We start from the raw sequence: 20,693 nt of genomic DNA on the forward strand, positions 1-20,693 counted from the left end.
ACAGGACACTTAAGGCCGAAATCTGAACCTTTAAGGTACTCAAGGCCAACCCTCTATCTAACCCCCTTTGGAGAAATTTTAAAATCTTTGGAATGCTAAGCTGACAGGAAGGGAAAGGAGGAACCCCTAAAAACCTAAAGAACACAGACCAAATCCTAGCGTATATGCCAGTGGTTACTTCCTTCCTGCTCTTTAACAAGGTAGAGACTACCGTGACCGATAATCCTTTCTGAATTAGAAGAGACCTCTCAAAAGCTATGGGATTTACGGAAGCACCGATAGATCCCTGACCAACAGTAGCCGTAACCAGGTGAACCATGCTCGACGGTGCCAAAAAAGGGGCTGTTAATATCACAGAAGCCCTGTCTTCCCTTATCTTTTTTAATACTCTGGGGATTAACTGCAGAGGAGGGAACGCCTACAGAAGACCCCTGTTCTAGGGCTGGTGGAAGGCATCTACTGCTGTGGGAGAATCCCCCGGACAAAGAGAAAATAATCTTTTCACCTTTCTGTTCCCTCTAGTAGCGAAAAGGTCTATATCCGGCAACCCCCACAGACTTAGTATCTTGGCAAAGACCTCCTGATTTAAGGACTATTCTTGCTGGTCCAGATGTGCTGACTCAGGTATTCCACCCTTCAATTGTCCACACCTCTGATATGCAGGGCAGATAGTGACAACACCTTCCCTTTTAACAAAGAGAAAATGTGACTCGCAATTCCTACCAATTCTTTGAACCGAGTTCCCCCCTGATGATTCAGGTAGGCTACCATGGAACCATTGTCAGACAAAACTTTTAAATGTCAGTTCTGAAGCCAAGGCAGAATCCTCTGCAAACCATTCAGAAGCGCAGCTAATTCCATTGCATTGGAAGAAATCTCCCAATCTGAACTGTCCCAGGACCACTGAAAAACCTTGTCCTGAACATGGCCCCCCTAACCAGAAGGGCTGGCATCTGTAGTAACTACTAAGGGGTTTACCACTCTCAATGGGACCCAGTAACCAGTCTCCCTGGAGATGAGGATTGTATAATTCATATGGTAAACTCTATGACCTAAACTTTAAGCCACTACTGGAAAAAAAATGAAAATGACCTGGCCGTCTGGAAAGCACTTGAAATGTCATGATTTGCTAGGTAATTGTGTTAAGGTGATAAAAATACTTTATTTGCTGCAAGCCCTTCAAATAGAAACACTTACAATTTGTTTTTTAACAAACTCAAATTGATGAGTGTAACATTTTTCTGGCTAGTTAACAGTCATAGAGTTAAAGAGAGTTATCGTTTCTACGCCCCGCTGTGCGCCCGTGTAGTTTTCCCGCTCAGTATGTTAATACTAAGCATCGGTACAGGGAGGAGGAGACGCTGGGCTTTCTCAATGGGCATCTCCTTCTCCCTGGCTGTGCCGCAATCCAATCACAGCAGAGAGTGCCATAGCCAGGGAGAAGGTGAGCGTCAGGATGACTTTATTAATAATGATGCGTTTCATGGCCGAAATAAGGCCTTTTCATCAGATTACAATAAGATCTTTTTAAATAAAAGATGGAATATCAAGTGTAGAAAGCAAGAGGTAGTAGTTTTTAAATCAGTTTCTTGAGAAGGAATTTCCTAACCAAAATAGTCATAAATGGGTTATTTTATTCTGCTCTAAGGGTACTTTCACACTAGCATTTTTCTTTTCCGGCATAGAGTTCCGTCCTAGGGGCTCTATACTGGAAAAGAACTAATCAGGCATATCCTAATGCATTCTGAATGGAGAGCAATCTGTTCAGGATGCATCAGGATGTCTTCAGTTCAGTCTTTTTGACGTTTTAGGACGAAGAAAATACTGCAGCATGCTGCAGTTTTCTCTCCGGCCCAAAAAACTGAACACTTGCCGAAATGCTGGTTCTGGCATTAATATACATTGAAATGCATTAGTACCGGACCCGGCATTAAAAATACCGCAATGCCGGATCCGTCCTTCCGGTATGCGCAGACCTTTAAAATGTTGTAACGGATCCGTTTGTCCGTATGACAAACGGACAGACGTATCCATTATTGCAATGCATTTGTGAGACGAATCCGCATCCGGATGCGTCTGCAAATGCTGTCCGTTTGCATGCAGATTGCCTGATCCAGCAGGCAGTTCCAGCAACGGAACTGCTTGCCGGATCACTCTGCCGCAAGTGTGAAAGTACCCTAAGATTGTCAGGTAATTACAATGCTGGACATTTACTAAGATGGGTATTTCACACGCTGGAGCTGATGTACATTTCAGGTATAATCTTCCCGGTGGAAATTATAATATCAAGCCAGCTATGTTCAGCTTCATACAAACTACTCCCTACCCTGTCCCCCTTTTTGAGAAGTGCAAAGAGGGGCAAAAATCACCCAATAAGTTGCAAGATGTTACATAATTGCTGCCTTTGATGCCAGTTTTCTGGTGTAAAGGGTTAATAAATGTCCCCCAATGTAATTGCATCTCTTATCATTGTGTAGCTTTGATTACTTACTCCACCATTACCAACTTGGCTGCAGATTTAGAGGATTTAGTTATTATAGAGATGTCAGGCCCTGTTAGTGAAGTAGCAAGGGGAGCTTCGTCATCAAAGTGGACAGCCCCTTGCAGGTGAAGAATTCTGGTTGATGAGGTGAATTAATTTGTACAAATCGATTTGCTTATCTCTACTGAGTAAGTTTTTGGCCTTCCTAAGCAGAGCAAAATTTCTACCCTAAAATGTGCAGTGTACTGGTAGCCCACTGCTAAAAGGGTTAAAAATATGTGGGAATTATAGTATAGTATATTTCCTGTGTACAGGCTGCAAAAGGGTTAATTGGCTCTGGTAGATATAGTTTCTAGGTGGGGCCACTACACCCTCCCCCTAGAGAGTGGATTAGCTGAGAAAGTGGGGAAGCAAAAAGCAGCTCTGGAGGAAAATTAGCCAGCCAGCTTGAGACAGAGCATAACCGCCTGCCTCTGAGGAAGCAAATGAGGATTTATTCTGAAGGTCAATCAGCCTGTAGAAGGAACAGATTTGGTCTATTTGAGGGACAGATATTGGTCTGTCATAAAGGCAGGCCAACTCTAGGCTGCCGCTATTGTGAAAGTAGCCTTATCAACTACCCCTTTCCCTTTCTCTTATTAAGTCCCTCTCCTACTCATATGCAAAAACTTATAAAGAATTTTTTTATTTTTAAAAAGGGACAGAAAATCAAATACAACAAAATCCAGCTTCCAGATGGTTTTACCAAAAATCAGAAGATACGTTATTATGGTAGAAGACCTAGTCATGGTCACCATTTGACGACTTGAATTCACACATAACTGATGAGGTTTTTAAGAGACTCACTGGAGGTACACTTTAGACACTTTTGATCAACTTCTGGCACTATTAAGGTGCTAGTGATAACATTTCTTGCTAAAAATCACCCCCGTTACTGTTGAGATCAAAACTTTCTGGGCTCTTTCTGTCTTCCATTATGTCTCATCATCTGTTTCTAATGACACTGTCTGGTAACAACCATGTGTCTAGGCTGATTAGCTCGTAAACGTAATGATTTTACTTTGCCAACCTGTACCTGATCTTGACCACTTAGAGGTCCACTACTTCTGATGTTCTCCAGCTTTTACAGTTTCTGAACTGAGGTGGTCTTTGTTCTACCATGATTTTTAGACCAAAGGAGGAGGGAAGAAGGGCGCAAGCTGAATTTTTGTGTTTCAAATTGTTTTATATAGGATTAAGCGGCCCCATGATCTACTGGGCTTAAAGCAGTTCTCCATTATGAGATCCTTCCCAAAAATGTACCCCATTTGTCATCCTCCTGGACTCCTGTAATGCTAAACCACATTGCAAATATTGGATCCATCGTATAGTGGATTCTGTTAGAGTTCCATTGTGAAGTCTGTTGTTTTGTTGAGAAGTATAATATTGCATGCATTGCTATTCCTGTAATGTGTGACAGAGGATCCAAATGAAGCCTCCAGAGTGAGTGTGAACATAGCCTTGGGGTGATCTGTGGGCACTTGCACAATGGCAGGTTTAGTACCCAAGAGCTGGGGGTACTATAATTGTAAATGGTTATTTTATATGTTGCTATGTATTGTTTTATGTGTTATCTGGCCGTAGGTTCCAGTAGGATATGGATTGCAAGCTTTAACAAAGAACAGGGCTAACCTCCCTGTTTCTCCCCTCTTAGTAAGAGTGGGCTGGTTCTGCTTCCCGCCAGGAGGGGCAGTTCCTGTGAAAACAGAGAGTGGAGAGGAAGCACAAGCCTGAGCTCCTGCTCCCAAAGAGCATTCTCCTAAAAGAATTACAGATAAAGATGTACAGCCTCAAGTAAATCCTTGAGAAGACAGACAGCAGAGTGAACAGCTATAACAGCATTTAAAGGGGTTGTCTCATCTTGCCGTTACCAAGGCAAGATGAGACAGGGTCCCGACCACTTACCAACCGTGAAACAGCAGAGCACTTTGGCGCTCTGCTCTTTCAGTAGCTCTCATTGCTGTGCATGAGAGCTATGGAAACAGTGTAGCACAACAAGCTGTTTTTGAGTTAGGGAAACAGCATAGCTTGTTGTGCTACGTGGTTTCCTGGCCAGAAGGTGGTAAGGACTGTGTCTCATCTTGCCTTATTAACGATGAGATAAGACAACCCCTTTAAGACACTGCTGTAAGGTGAGGGACTACTGCTAAGACACCCATCACCCAGAATACTGCACGGCTGGTATGATATAAGTGCTAAACTGCAGCCAAACAACCTGCCTACATATTCCTCAATGGTGACAAAGAGAAAATTGCACTTGAAATCAGCTGCTATTGACTGTATTTGAAGTTCTATGTTGCAATTAGTAAAACAGACTTTTACACATTTAATTCTGGCCTCACTCTTCAATATTGGATTTCACCTGCACCAATCTACAGCGAGCAATAGCCTGAGAGAGTACGCCTTGACAAACACTTCATAACGGCCACTACCACTCCCATCTTCTGCATTGGATCCTCCGGTACTTGCTGCACAGACAATTTAGGTTTTGCATGAGTAGGATTTAGGATATAACAGTAGGATTTAGGATATACAAAATATTTTAAGTAGAGAGAATGTAAACTGTCCCCAGGTAATGCTAATCTTATTCTCCAGACACAATTATAGGAAACGCTTATTTACAGTGTACTGAAGAAGGAAATCCACTTTATGCTGCCAAATAAAGCCATAGCTAAAAATAAAGAACAGTGTCTAGAATATTCCAGACACTGGCCTATTGTATTAGGTTTCAAAATATTTTTACTTAAGGATGTGCTATGATGGAATTTTTGAAAAAGAGTAGTCATATATATAGTTTATACATATCACAAAGCGTCCTCCTGCTGGAATCCCCAGTGAGGACACCTTATGGAGTGTTGAGTTTCCTTGCAGCCCCACCAAAGGGGATATCATACATGATCTGTCTGTCTATGCAATGCAGGACAGCACAGGTTTCTTCAGAGCTTATACTATTCCAGATGGCAAAAATGCTCAGAATACATGCTGTTGATACAGACAGTTTAGCGCTGACAAATGTACTGTACCTGAATACGATTTCCAATCTGTTATTCTCTTCTGTGGGCAAAACCTGCTGCATTAGTTACATTTCTAATCACCTTTTATCCATGTAGAGTCCCTCTTCATATTGCAAGTCAGTGCAGATACATATCAGGAAACTGAATGGCTGTTTGTCCAGAAGGAGCTGGATTCTCTGAACGGGACTGTGCTGACATTGCTTGGTAATACCCAGATGTAAGGTGGTGGAATTGATGCCTTGAGCATATTCGCTCCTTTATTTCTGCCAAATATTGAAGCTTACAGGGTATGAGTGCCTCTTCCACTTTAAAATTACCCGTGTGCCGGCTGATTTGCAGCAGCTGTGCAGTGTAATTGCAACTGCTAGCCCTATTCACTTGAATAGGAAGAGCAGTTTTAGTTACACTGCACCGCCTCTAAAAAGGGGATGGCATGCATGCATCTTTGAAGCGGAAGCAGTGCTACTACCCCTTCAAACAGCTGATGGACAGGGCTGAGGGAGTTGGACCCCTGCCAATCTGATAATGATGACTATTGTTGAGTGAAGCAAAGCATTCGAAGCGGAATTCAGTCTGAAGTTTAGGAAAATTTTGATTCGCAACAAATCCAAATTTCCTTGCGTTTCATGGTAACAAATCAGGTTTTCCTAAAATGGCGGCTGTACATGTTACAAAGCAAAACTAAGTGTAAAGGAGACAAGCCCGGGAATGCAAGATCACCCATAATGCCGTGCAGCCAGCCAATCCGCAGATAGCCATCCCCTGTGATGTAACAGCCCTATAAAAGCCTCATCCCGCGTGGTCTACGACATTGTCCTGTGAGATGAGCATAAGGAGAGATATGGCAAGCGCTCATTCGCTAGGGAGAGTGTTGCTGAAAACGATTAATAGAAGAATTTAGTACCAATAAGAGTGAAGCCTTTATTATTCCAGTGCCAGCATGCCAACCAATACCATCCAGTCTGCACCCCTTAGGGGGTCACGTCTTAATGATGACCATCCTCATCTTTTGCTGGCTTTACTTCCTAGAAAAGTCAGCAAGATGTAGAGAGAGGAGGAGCTGGATGTTTCTGATAACATATTCTCATCGATATTAGATGATGTGGAAAAGGAGGAAAAGCAGATGGCAGAAGAAGGGCTCCTACCTGTAGGGCAGAAGAGAGCTGGGGTTGGAGAAGTGGGTATGTCAGTATATTGTGCTTTGTTGTCTGTTACAGCCTCACAATGGGACCATTGTTGCGTCGTTTCGATATATCAAGCCATTTCACTTTTGCCATACAGATAAAGTTCAATAATTTGCAGGAGTGTGCACAATGGCTCAGTGGGTATGACTTATTTAGATTTTTATATTCAACGTCTGAGATCAGCAAAAAGGATCTGTATTTCTTCCAGTAACAGTGCCACTCTTCTTTACCCGTAGGGTCTGATATTGCAGCTGAGTTCTATTCAAAATACATGGACGCACAGAAACTCCTTATGGTGCTGTAGAGGGTACACGTACATAACCTGTGTCATATGTATAACCCTAAGTCTATTAGGCTTTGGTGCACTGTAGTTTTTATGCAGGTAATAACGAGAAAGCAAAATAGTTGATTAAGACGACAGGAGTCTGGGCAACATCTTTGAAGGAAGGACGTATTAAGCAATCAATGGAACGAGCAAGAGAAGCAAATATTGCACATATGGTCAAAGCTATTTAAGTGCCCCCCCTATTTCAATCTATCAGAAATAATAATGATTAAAAAATTATTTCCTGTTGGTTTTCAGTTGTGACATTTTCGTGTCTCATATGCTTTTTGATTTAGCACAGCCTGAGATTTCTACAAATAGTTTTATTATTGATCCATAGCTATGTCTGCATTGTGTTTCATCCAGAAATCATGGTGTACTAGTAACCTTGTAGAGACGGAAATGCACCCACCTTACCAAGAACAGATTTTCAGGACATTTTGTCCATATGGTTGAGTTCTGAACATATTAAATGTGTGTTTTCCCTTTGCACATTCCAATTCCAAATGTTGATCGTTGTGTATTGGATTCCACCTTCTTTTCCTTCTGAGGCAGACTCATGGGGGGAAAGGGATAATATGTATTATCTGCATATTTTATTATCCTATGTTTGGTGACTTTAAGAAAATTCTTTAGTCATGCTAATGCAGGATGGTGGTTTTCCACATATGGGTTTATATGGTCGGTGACCAATGAGAGGGTGAACTCCTAGTGGCTAGAGTCTATGGCGATGATGCTGCAGGAAGGTGGAGCTATAGCCCTCTTTTACACATCTGTGAATCATGGACCTGTGCTGTCCTTGGTCTCCACTATTGATTTTCATTTGTTCATTTACACATCATTGTTTTCCCATGGACCGTGGCTCCCTGATACCACAGAAGCATGCCCTATCTTGCCCATGATTACAGATTCCACATGTACAGTCGTGGCCAAAAGTTTTGAGAATGACACAAATATTAGTTTTCACAAAGTTTGCTGCTAAACTGCTTTTAGATCTTTGTTTCAGTTGTTTCTGTGATGTAGTGAAATATACTGTAATTACACGCACTTCATACGTTTCAAAGGCTTTTATCGACAATCACATGACATTTATGCAAAGTGTTCTTTTTCAGGACCTCTGCAATTCGACTGGGCATGCTCTCAATCAACTTCTGGGCCAATTCCTGACTGATAGCAACCCATTCTTTTATAATCACTTCTTGGAGTTTGTCAGAATTAGTGGGTTTTTGTTTGTCCACCCGCCTCTTGAGGATCAACCTCAAGTTCTCAATGGGATTAGGATCTGGGGAGTTTCCAGGCCATGGACCCCAAATGTCAAAGTTTTGGTCCCCGAGCTACTTAGTTATCACTTTTGCCTTATGACACGGTGCTCCATCGTGCTGGAAAATGCATTGTTCTTCACCAAACTGTTGTTGGATTGTTGAAAGGAGTTGGTGTTGGAGGGTGTTTTGGTACCATTCTTTATTCATGGCTGTGTTTTTGAGCAAAATTGTGAGTGAGCCCACTCCCTTGGATGAGAAGCAACCCCACACATGAATGGTCTCAGGATGCTTTACTGTTGGCATGACACAGGACTGATGGTAGCGCTCACCTTTTCTTCTCCGGACAAGCCTTTTTCCTGATGCCCCAAACAATCGGAAAGAGGCTTCATCAGAGAATATGACTTTGCCCCAGTCCTCAGCAGTCCATTCACCATATTTTATGCAGAAGAGCAATCTGTCCCTGATGTTTTTTTTTGAGAGAAGTGGCTTCTTTGCTGCCCTTCTTGACACCAGGCAATCTTCCAAAAGTCTTCGCCTCACTGTGCGTGCAGATGCGCTCACACCTTGCCTGCTGCCATTCCTGAACAAGCTCTGCACTGGTGGCACTCCGATCCCGCAGCTGAATCCTCTTTAGAAGACGATCCTGGCGGTTGCTGGACTTTCTTGGATGCCCTGAAGCCTTCTTCAACAAGAATTGAACCTCTTTCCTTAAAGTTCTTGATGATTCTATAAATTGTTGATTGAGGTGGAATCTTAGTAGCCACAAAATCCTTGCCTGTGAAGCAATTTTTATGCAGCGCAATGATGGCTGCACTGTGTTTCTTTGCAGGTCACCATGGTTAACAATGGAAGAATAATGATTTCAAGGATCACCCTCCATTTAACAGGTCAAGTCTGCCATTTTAACCCAATCAGCCTGACATAATGATCTCCAGCCTTGTGCTCGTCAACATTCTCACCTGAGTTAACAAGACGATTACTGAAATGATCTCAGCAGGTCCTTTAATGACAGCAATGAAATGCAGTGGAAAGTTTTTTTGGGGATTAAGTTAATTTTCATGGCAAAGAAGGACTATGCAATTCATTTGATCACTCTTCATAACATTCTGGAGTATATGCAAATTGCTATTATAAAAACTTAAGCAGCAACTTTTCCAATTTCCAATATTTATGTAATTCTCAAAACTTTTGGCCACGACTGTACATTATAATCTATGAGTTTTGTGAAAACTATCCATGTTTCTTAAGTGTTTTTTGCAGACTATTGGTAGGAGATGCTTAGGAAATTTATTTTGCAGCCTAGAAGTGTCTGTGGAATACAGATGACATATGGAACAAACATGAATCCTTCACAGGCATCTTCATGGATATACCACTGACCATCTTGTCATCACAGACACAGACGTGTGAAAGGGTTTGCCAGCAAATTCGGGATTGTTGGCAACTATGATTGTCTATGGCAGTGGTTTTCTGTATCTAACACAGATCAGAATCCATTATGTGGTTCTGTTTTGTACATTGCGTGCATCCATGTGCTTATGGAGTAACATCATCAAAACTTTTATCTTTCCTATTCTCATACTATGCTTTGGGGTTCCCATGCCTTCTTATAATATCCTTTCATCAAATAGAAGTTGAAGCAGCACTCCAGGTAATACATGACTTCATTCACCCATGCAGAATTTCCGCTCAAATAAGCCTTAAGAAGGTTTGTTTGAGCAAAATCTTTGCTTGGGTTAATAAAGGCATGTATTAACTGGAGTGCTGCTACAACTTTTATTTGCTTTGTTCTGAGGATTTTCAACCTGGTATTCTAAGGCTCCTTTTGTCAATAAGGTATCTTGAAGCTTCTGGGCCCCAAAGCTAGACTTGGGCCAGATGGCTTTAGGTTTATGCTAAGTTTCAAAATGATCCCCTATCCTCATGTGAATGAGCCCTTATGCTCCAGTCATTATATATGGGACTGCCAGAGATAGCCGAGGATAGGGGATAACTTCAAAACTTGGCACAACTCCATTATCTGATAATGGTGTCACACTGAGGACAAGGACTTTCTTTCCCCATGGCAAAGATTCAGTTTAGCACACTTTTCCTAATATGTATGTATAATGCATTCAAATTCCTGTATGTTGAAGTGTATATAGGACCAAGTTTAAAGGAGTTTTCTCACTTCAGCAAATGGCATTCATCATGTAGAGTTTAAAGGCTGTGTATACCTTTTGGATGTAATTTTTTTATAATTGCATTTTACTAATTTTTGGCTAAAAATCATATTTTTAATTGGCCTTGATTAGAAATATTGAGCCTCTCACAAAGGGTTAACTGTTTTACTGACTGTGTGATTGGTACTTTCACTTTTTGCCAGTCATCTAATAAACTTTATCTCTAAAATACTAAGAGGTCATAAACACTTATTTCAGCCACATTCTTATCAGTAAGATAAGAATTGAGCTTTAATGAGTGTTTATAATGTTAGGAAGCAGAGATAAGGAGTCTGCCTGCTCCCCAGATGACGGGAAAAGACAGAAAATCCACAGGCAGCTACTAGAGCAGTGGTGGTGAACCTATGGCACGGGTGCCAGAGGCGGCACTCAGAGCCCTCTCTGTGGGCACTCGCACCCTGGAAAAAGTCTATGGTGTACCAATATGCCTTAGACTTTTCCTGCCATTCATAAGTGCAGGGCGTACTATGAACAGCACAGGCAGCACATTAAGTGTAGGCAGGATATTATAGCTAAATTATAAATTACATTGAAGATATACTATATTGGTATTCATTGCCATTGCAGTCTTGGCACTTTGCGATAAATAAGTGGGTGGTAGGGTTGCAGTTTGGGCACTGGGTCTCTAAAAGGTTCGCCATCACTGTACTAGAGCATGTCAGCGCTGTACATAAAAAAGGATTCCATTTTTCTAATAAAGACCAATTGAAAAAATTATTTTTAGCTGAAAATAAGTGCAATGCAATAATAATAAATAAATTGCCCCCAAAGGTGTACATAGCTTTTTTAGTAGGGGCCCCTATAGTTCTGGGACCTCACCTAATCTCTTTTATTTCATTTATCTCTTTGATGAGTACAGAGAGGAAACAGGAAGTTATAGCCAGTGCATCATTGGACTCTAGAGAGGTGAATGACCATTGAAGGCCAGTTATGCAGCAGTAACCCTTTTACTGTCCTAGACCATCAGGAATTCTAACTGTAACCAATTTACGGCCCTAGACCACCAGGGATACTAGAATTAAGTCCTTTATTGCCATAGACCACTAGGATTATGGACATTAACTTCTTCAATGTGCTATACTACCAAGTATACAAACCTTAACCCTTTTAATGTCCTAGACCACATCTGGAATTCATATATTAATTTCCTCACTATACTAAACCAAGGATTCTGAAATTAACCGCTTAATCCTGGACCACCAGGTATACATACATTAACGTCTTCATGGCCCTAGTCCACTAGGAATCCTTACATAATATTTTTTACTGGCCAAGACCACCAGGAATCCTTATATTAACCTCTTCATAGTCCTAAATCCTAGGTTAATGAGCCTGTGGTACATGTACCATAAAAGGGTACATGCCATGTCTTTTGGGTGCACTCGCAGTGTTCCTTTGCTGTACTTTTAATATACAGCACAGTGTATAACAGCAGCCTTGGAGGTACTTTAGTGTAGTGCAGGGATGCTCAACCTGTGGCCCTCCAGCTGTGGTAAAACTACAACTCCCACAATGCCCTTCTGTAGGATGATAGTTGTATGCTGTCAGGGAATGATGGGAGTTGTAGTTTTTCAACAGCTGGAGGGCTGCAGGTTGAGCATGCCTGGTGTAGTGCATTTCAGATGGGAAGTAATTGGCTTAGAACAACGGACACTATCATAAACCATTAGATATACTATGATTAACCCCTTCACTGCCCTAGACCCATAGGGATTCTGACATTAACCCTTTCATGGACAGGTCACCAGGAAGGCTGACACTTACACCTTTACTGCTGTAGACTACTAGACCTACAGATGCAGCAACCAGGCCACAGGGACGCACATGTGTGGGTGCCCGGATGAGTACAGTAGTCATATTCACGGTTTCCTGAAGCACCCTGGGTCAGCGAGCAGTAACGGGCAGGGCGCAGCAATTCTTCTTTTCGGGGCAAACTCTGGTTCTGGGGTTCTCCTGCCTGACGGCGGTTGAGGTACCCATGATGTTTTATGGTGCGAGGCAGGGTCGTCGTGAATCCACCACCTTGTGCTGCAAATGTAGTATGTTATAATGAAGAGAACAGTGTTGGTATAACAAATCCACGGTAATTTACTGAAGCCGGTCAGCAGCTGATCCACACAAGCACTATTCACATGAAATGCAGTTTTTACAGTAGATTCAAGTAGTTCCCAGAGATTGTATATGGAGGCTAGCTTCTCTCATTGAGACTGGTTAATCTCTCCTTTTCCCGGGCCTAAAGGGATGCACTTTCTCTGTCATCAGATATATTTGGAGGAATACAGTCTATGAGCAGAGGGTCCTCCTGTCCTTTGGTTATGGTAGCATGTAACTTACAGTGTCTCCACTACATGCAGAGGAGGTTGTAGCCAGATTAGTGGCGATTACCTTCTTTACCAAAGTCCGCAATACTTGCTCCTTGATGGGGTTTGTAGTACATGCATATAATACATAAAATAGAATGATATTAACACTTTCAATGCTTTGCAGTGTATTTCAGGACACTAAAAAGATATTAACCCCTTCCCTGCCCTAGACTACCAGGGACACAGACTTTAACCCTTTTACTGCCGTACATCACAAAGGATGTAGACAAAAGCCCTCAGCACACTAGACCTGGGTCCAAAACGAATTGCCTGGATGCTATTTACAATTGTATATTTGGCTTCTTTATAGCTAATCATTAGGATACTGTAGATTTGTATCTATTTGATGCAGTTCTGATCATGCAGTTGACCAACTAGCTCTATCTCTTCCATAATATAAACGTTCAATATACAATCTAAATCTGAAGTATTAGTTTTTTGACACAGTTCTTCCTAGACTGATTAAAATTTGTTATACTGCTGCCCAGTAATAATAATTGTGCAATTAACATCATATGTACAGCAAAACCTCTATAACCACCCAAAGTGTAAACAAGAAGATTTTACCTATGACAACATCCTTTATAACGTGTCATTTCCCGCAGAAATGGAGACAAAGACGACTACAAAACTGGAACAATATGCTCATTACACTAATTAGTCCAACATTGTGCTCCTTGAATTTTCCAAAATCAAATATGAAATTTCCCAGAAGATTTCAATAGTAGATAAATATTTATGTAAAGTGTTACTGATTAATATAGTTTTTTACTGCCTTCTAATCTAAACCTAGCCCCAATGGAGATTTTTCTGCTCCTCAAAATATTGTAATAGGCACTTATCCGTTAATTAAGTGACTGTGTTCTAAGTTTGCTGTCTAAAGTGAAGACAAATAAGTCACAGGGGCCTGATGAGATACACCCAAAATTATTAAAAGAGCTTAGTGGTGAGCTGGCAAAACCGTTAACAGATTTATTTAACCAATCATTAGTAACAGGAGTCGTCCCGGAAGATTGGAAATTGGCAAATGTCGTGCCCATTCACAAGAAAGGTAGTAGGGAGGAATCGAGCAACTATAGACCAGTGAGTCTGACATCAATAGTAGGCAAATTAATGGAAACCCTATTAAAGGATAGGATTGTGGAACATCTAAAATCCCATGGATTGCAAGATGAAAAACAGCATGGGTTTACTTCAGGGAGATCATGTCAAACAAATCTTATAGATTTTTTTGACTGGGTGACTAAAATAATAGACGGTGGAGGTGCAGTAGACATCGCTTATCTGGATTTTAGTAAGGCTTTTGACACTGTCCCACATAGAAGACTTATCAATAAACTGCAGTCATTGAGCATTAACTCCAATATTGTTGAGTGGATTAGGCAGTGGCTGAGGGACAGACAACAGAGGGTTGTAGTCAATGGAGAACATTCAAAACAAGGTCATGTTACCAGTGGGATTCCACAGGGATCTGTACTGGGACCAATTTTGTTTAATATCTTCATAAGTGATATTGCAAAAGGCCTCGATGGTAAGGTTTGTCTTTTTGCTGATGACACAAAGATATGTAACAGGGTTGATGTTCCTGGAGGGAAACGCCAAATGGAAAAGGACTTAGGAAAACTAGAAGAATGGTCAGAACTCTGGCAACTGAAATTTAATGTGGATAAGTGCAAGATAATGCACCTGGGGTGTAAAAACCCAAGGGCAGAATATAGAATATTCGACACAGTCCTGACCTCAGTATCTGAGGAAAGGGATTTAGGAGTAATTATTTCAGAAGACTTAAAGGTGGGAAGACAATGTAATAAAGCAGCACGAAATGCAAGCAGAATGCTTGGATGTATAGGGAGAGGTATAAGCAGTAGAAAGAGTGAAGTGCTTATGCCGCTGTACAGAACACTGGTGAGACCTCACTTGGAGTATTGTGCGCAGTACTGGAGGCCATATCTCCAGAAGGATATAGATACTCTAGAGAGAGTTCAGAGAAGAGCTACTAAACTGGTCCATGGATTGCAGGATAAAACTTACCAGGAAAGGTTAAAAGACCTTAATATGTATAGCTTGGAAGAAAGAAGAGACCGAGGGGATATGATAGAAACTTTTAAATACATAAAGGGAATCAACTCGGTAAAGGAGGAGAGCATATTTAAAAGAAGAAAAACTACCACAAGAGGACACAGTTTTAAATTAGAGGGGCAAAGGTTTAAAAGTAATATAAGGAAGTATTACTTTACTGAGAGGGTAGTGGATGCATGGAATAGCCTTCCTGCAGAAGTGGTAGCTGCAAATAGAGTGAAGGAGTTTAAGCATGCATGGGATAGGCATAAGGCCATCCTTCATATAAGATAGGGCCGGGGCTATTCATAGGATTCAGATATATTGGGCAGACTAGATGGGCCAAATGGTTCTTATCTGCCGACACATTCTATGTTTCTATGTTTCTGTGTTCAGTATATTCTGTGTAACAGACGGAGCTCTATTGTCTGAAAGCGCACAGTACCATAAACTGCATATAACAATATAGTCTGAGATGCCAACAGCAGTTCCTGATTGAACTGAGGTTTTTAGAGCTCACAGGAGATCTGAGGTCCACCCTCCATCATGTCCACTTTTAATAGCATTGTAATCTTTGCTATCACTGTACACATGTGAATCATCCCATAAGAAATGGGGGTTGTCTTCTGCTGAAATGTGGGGCCCATTATTGTTTCAGAAACAGGGATCTTCTGGTCGGGCAGTTTGACCCTTGAAGAAGAGATATTCTATGTGTAGTATTCCCAAGGAATGGGAAAAAAATACTAATCACTTTGTTGAGAAATCTAAAGAATATGTATTGTAGAACATGTATGACAATAGTTTAAAGAGCACCTTGTTGCTCCCCAAATTCCAACATTTTTTAATTAAATTTTTAAATTTTATTTCAACATCTCCTTTGTTTTTCTGCGCCCAATAGGTAAATGTGCAGTAAAGGTACAAGGGGAGGGGACCTTTAGTCTCCTTGCGAGAACAGACTGGAGCTGACTCCAGAATGACTTCTTTATATAGACTGTTCTCCTGGAATTAGATTCAATCACAGCATGTCTTCTTCCTGGCTGTGAAGTCAAGGCCCCCTGAGGAGAGTTGAGGTCTCCCCCTCCTAGTACCTTTACTGCTCATTTATATATTGGGTGCGAAACAGAAACAATTAGATTTTATTTTTGAAAAGTGGCAACAGGTCCTCTTTAAACTGTGACAACTTTTATGGTCTTTTAGACTTTTCCTCCTTTTTTTTTTGTATACAGCAAAGTGGGCCCTCTAATGGTGTCATCTCAGAACAGTTTTTCCTAAATGGATTTGTACTATTTTTTACATCAGTGAACAAATTCAAGAATAGGTAATAAGATACAGTATTTTGTTATCCTTTCATCTGAGCATAATTTGTGACAATACTATTGCCACAGATCATTTTCATTTGTGCCAAGGCAGTAGACATGTACACCTTGCTCTATAGTGAACTAGCATTGAAAAAAGTTGCCAATTGGGGCCTGGGTGACTTTCATGTAATGTGTTTAGGCACCTTTAAACATAACATGTAGGCATGTAAGCATTTGGTTCTTCAAAATAATGAAAGCAGTGGGTGAGGAGTATGCTGATTTTATAGAAAGGCGATGGCCTCTCTGTTAAATTTAGTGAAGACAGATAAGGAAAAAGTCTCATGATGTTAAGATAGAAGATCATGTAGTCATAAGGGCATGGCAAAGGTTACAGTAGCTACAAATGATCAAAAGATCATATCAGAAGACAGCAGGGCAGGGAAGATGAAAAAGGAGGATCACTGCTGCAGCCAATGACTAAGTGACATGAGCCAGTGACGTGATGCATGAGGGCCAATTATTGACTGCAGCGGCCACATGACCATTGTGAAACCAGATGTCGACACAGGGAAAGCGGAGAGCAAAGGCAGCGGCGGGGGAGCAACGTAGCCTATGAGGCTGAACGGCAGGGATGGGAATCATAGGCTCCTGTGGGCTGCTCAGAGGGAGGTCGTTGCCACAGGCCACAGACACAGTTGCAAGAAAAAGTATGTGAACCCTTGGATTTAATAACTGGTTGAACCTCCTTTGGCAGCAATAACTTCAACCAAACGTTTCCTGTAGTTGCAGATCAGACGTGCACAACAGGTCAGGAGTAATTCTTGACCATTCCTCTTAAGGCTACTTTCACACTTGCGCTTGATCGGATCCGTTCTGAACGGATCCGATCATATTAATGCAGACGGAGGCTCCGTTCAGTACGGATCCGTCTGCATTAATAACTTAGAAAAATTTCTAAGTGCGCAAGATGCCTGAGCGGATCCGTTCAGACTTTCAATGTAAAGTCAATGGGGCACGGATCCGCTTGAAGATTGAGCCATATGGTGTCATCTTCAAGCGGATCCGTTCCCATTGACTTACATTGTAAGTCTGAACGGATCCGTTCGCCTCCGCACGGCCAGGCGGACAGCTGAACGCTGCAAGCAGCGTTCAGCTGTCCGCCTGGCCGTGCGGAGGCGAGCGGAGCGGAGGCTAAACGCCGCCAGACTGATGCAGTCTGAGCGGATCCGCTCCATTCAGACTGCATCAGGGCTGGACGGAGGCATTCGGGTCCGCTCGTGAGCTCCTTCAAACGGAGCTCACGAGCGGACCAATGAACGCAAGTGTGAAAGTAGCCTTACAGAACTTTTTCAGTTCAGCAATATTCTTGGGATGTCTGGTGTGAATCGCTTTCTTGAGGTCATGCCACAACATCTCAATCGGGTTGAGGTCAGGACTCTGACTGGGCCACTCCAGAAGGCCTATTTTCTTCTGTTTAAGCCATTCTGTTGTTGAGTTACTTCTATGCTTTGGGTCGTTGTCCTGTTGCAACACCCATCTTCTGTTGAGCTTCAGCTGGTGGACATATGGCCTAGAGTTCTCCTGCAAAATGTCTTGATAAACTTGGGAATTCATTTTTCCTTTGATGATAGCAATCCGTCCAGGCCCTGATGCAGCAAAGCAGTCCCAAACCATGATGCCCCCCACCACCATACTTCACAGTTGGGATGAGGTTTTGATCTTGGTGTGCTGTGCCTCTTTTTCTCCACACATAGTGTTGTGTGTTTCTTCCAAACAACTCAACTTTGGTTTCATCTGTCCACAGAATATTTTGCCAGTACTGCTGTGGAACATTCAGGTGCTCTTGTGCAAACTGTAAACGTGCAGCAATGTTTTTTTGGACAGCAGTGGCTTCTCTGTGGTATCCTACTATGAAATCCATTCTTGTTTAGTGTTTTACGTATCGTATATTCGCTAACAGGAGTGTTAGCATATGCCGGAGACTTTTGTAAGTCTTTAGATGACACTCTAGGATTCTTCTCCACCTCATTGAGCAGTCTGCGCTGTGCTCTTGCAGTCATCTTTACAGGACAGCCACTCCTAGGGAGAGTAGCAGCAGTGCTGAACTTTCTCCATTTATAGACAATTTGTCTTACCATGGACTGATGAACAGCAAGGCTTTTGGAGAGCTCTTTTGTGTGAGGCATCATTCACATCAGGCAATGCTTCTTGTGAAAAGCAAACCCAGAACTGGTGTGTGTTTTTTATAGGGCAGGGCAGCTGTAACCAACATCTCCAATCTCATCTCATTGATTGGACTCCAGTTGGCTGACACCTCACTTCAATTAGCTCTTAGAGATGTCATTAGTCTAGGGGTTCACATACTTTTTCCACCTGCACTGTGAATGTTTAAATGGTGTGTTCAATAAAAACATGGTAACATTTAATTCTTTGTGTGTTATTAGTTTAAGAAGACTGTGATTGTCTATTGTTGTGACTTAGATGAAGATCAGATCACATTTTATGACCAATTTGTGAGAGAAATCCATATCATTCCATAGGGTTCACATACTTTTTCTTGCAACTGTAATTGCCTCTTGGACTGCGTGTTTGATACCCATTTTATATACAATATACACTATATTCTATATATCTATCTACTATATATCTGCTGCAACATGACACCAAACTGTTTTTAATTTTAAAAAGCTCTAAAAAAGCATTAAATGGGCAGTTTTTTACTACTGGCTAACATCCGTTTACCCATAACTATATATGTCACTGTCTCTTTGACATTATTAATGCTGTCTTGGTATTAGAGCTTGAAAGGGGTTGGATAAAGTCTTAGACCTCAGAGTGTTATACATGACTTTTTAGGGCAATTGGGGCACTTTCATTTTGGGTTAAACTTATCCAGACCTGAAACAAATCTGATGACTGACTTGTGTGAAACAGACCCAAAATTGCTTTCAAGAAATTTACTCATCTCTGCTGTGAGGGTACATGCACATTTCTTTGCCGTATATGCAGAGACCCAGAGGAGAGGCGCAGGGCAGAGAGGATGGAAGTGGTGGTTGTGGTGCCTGATGGTAGTTGAGATGCCCTTTATGTTAGGTTCTTGGCTGGAAGCAAGGCAGGAGGAGCCCAACCTGGTAGTGATGGAAATGATCTGGTTGATGACCATGGTATTTCTGGCCCCCAATGTGGCTTTGAAAGAGCCTTAATTAGTAGAGAGACCGACATGGGCTTCATGTGAGGCCCACTCACAACGGACTACCCATGAGGTCTCAGTAGAGGGGTGCGTCCTACCAATACGCTATTCACACCAGAGTCAATCGTGGGTCGGTACCCCGGTAAATTTGCGAGTAATGCTTAGGGACACCATCATGGGATCTGGGGTTGTTTCCACCTCTACCATCACTCAGAACTCCTCTTATCTCTCAACACTTTCTTCCACAACTCTGGCTCCAACTTGCCACTCTTGTCACAACTTGCTATTTTCATCAATTTCTTACAATTCTTCACAGGTTTTTTCCCCTCTTCCTCAGCCACAAGCTGCGGAGCAGTGTATTCACCGGGTAGCAGAGACACAGTACCTCCCATAGCACAGGGCGTCAGACAGACAAACCACACAGATAGGAAAGACACCACACTCCCTGAAAGGAATGGCAGTCACAACTGGACTTGACCCTTTCCGTTAGCGCTCCCATGTCTGGTCTGCTAACACAGGATTATCCCATCTGTCCCTGACCTTTGAAACTTCAAAGAATCCCTACAGGAATTTATAATCCTCTGCTATGTTCCACTCTCAGGCTCTCTTTCTTTTCCGCCCCTCCTCTCAGGGGAGACACACACACACACTCAACAGATATGCATATTAAAGACAAACTTCTATTTATAGACTAGGTTCTAGGGACTCGAGATTTCAACATCAGCCGAGGGCTGCTACTCACAGTGTAACAATCGACCAGCAGAAAAGATTACCACAGCACGGCGGGGTACAACTAGAGGCAGACAAGATATCCCATTTTCTTGCCTTGTATCTGGGGCTGCAGTCTCCGTCCTCAAGTGTCATCCACCATGCTCTGGGAACCCAAACCTTTGGCTACCAATGTTACTTTCTCTCAAGCCCCACGTTGGGCACCAACTGATATCGATTCTCTCAAACAGAGCTTTTAGTTTGTATTTCTGCTCCAAATTATCAGCATCCTAGGATATTAACATGCATGGAAGAAACACAACTGACAAAAGCCTAGGTCAGTGATGGCGAACCTTTTACAGACCGAGTGCCCAAACTGCAACATAAACCCACTTATTTATCGCAAAGTGCCAACACAGCAATTTACCTTGAATACTACAGTCCAATATATAATATCTTCCATGTACTTTATCATTTATCTACAATAGCCTGCCTACATTCCATGTGCTGCCTGTGCTGTTCATAGTGCGCCCTGCGCTGATGACTGA

The 20,693-nt window shown here is 42.0% G+C and overlaps 1 protein-coding gene across 1 annotated transcript in view; it reads left to right on the plus strand.

Annotated features, from left to right (window-relative positions):
* Positions 1 to 20,693, plus strand: part of TMEM88B (transmembrane protein 88B) — a 164,955-nt gene that overhangs the window by 52,367 nt on the left and 91,895 nt on the right. The gene's annotated exons all lie outside the window — the stretch shown is intronic.

This window comes from Bufo gargarizans, chromosome 2 (genome assembly GCF_014858855.1).
Source record: "Bufo gargarizans isolate SCDJY-AF-19 chromosome 2, ASM1485885v1, whole genome shotgun sequence".
Lineage (NCBI taxonomy): Eukaryota > Metazoa > Chordata > Amphibia > Anura > Bufonidae > Bufo > Bufo gargarizans.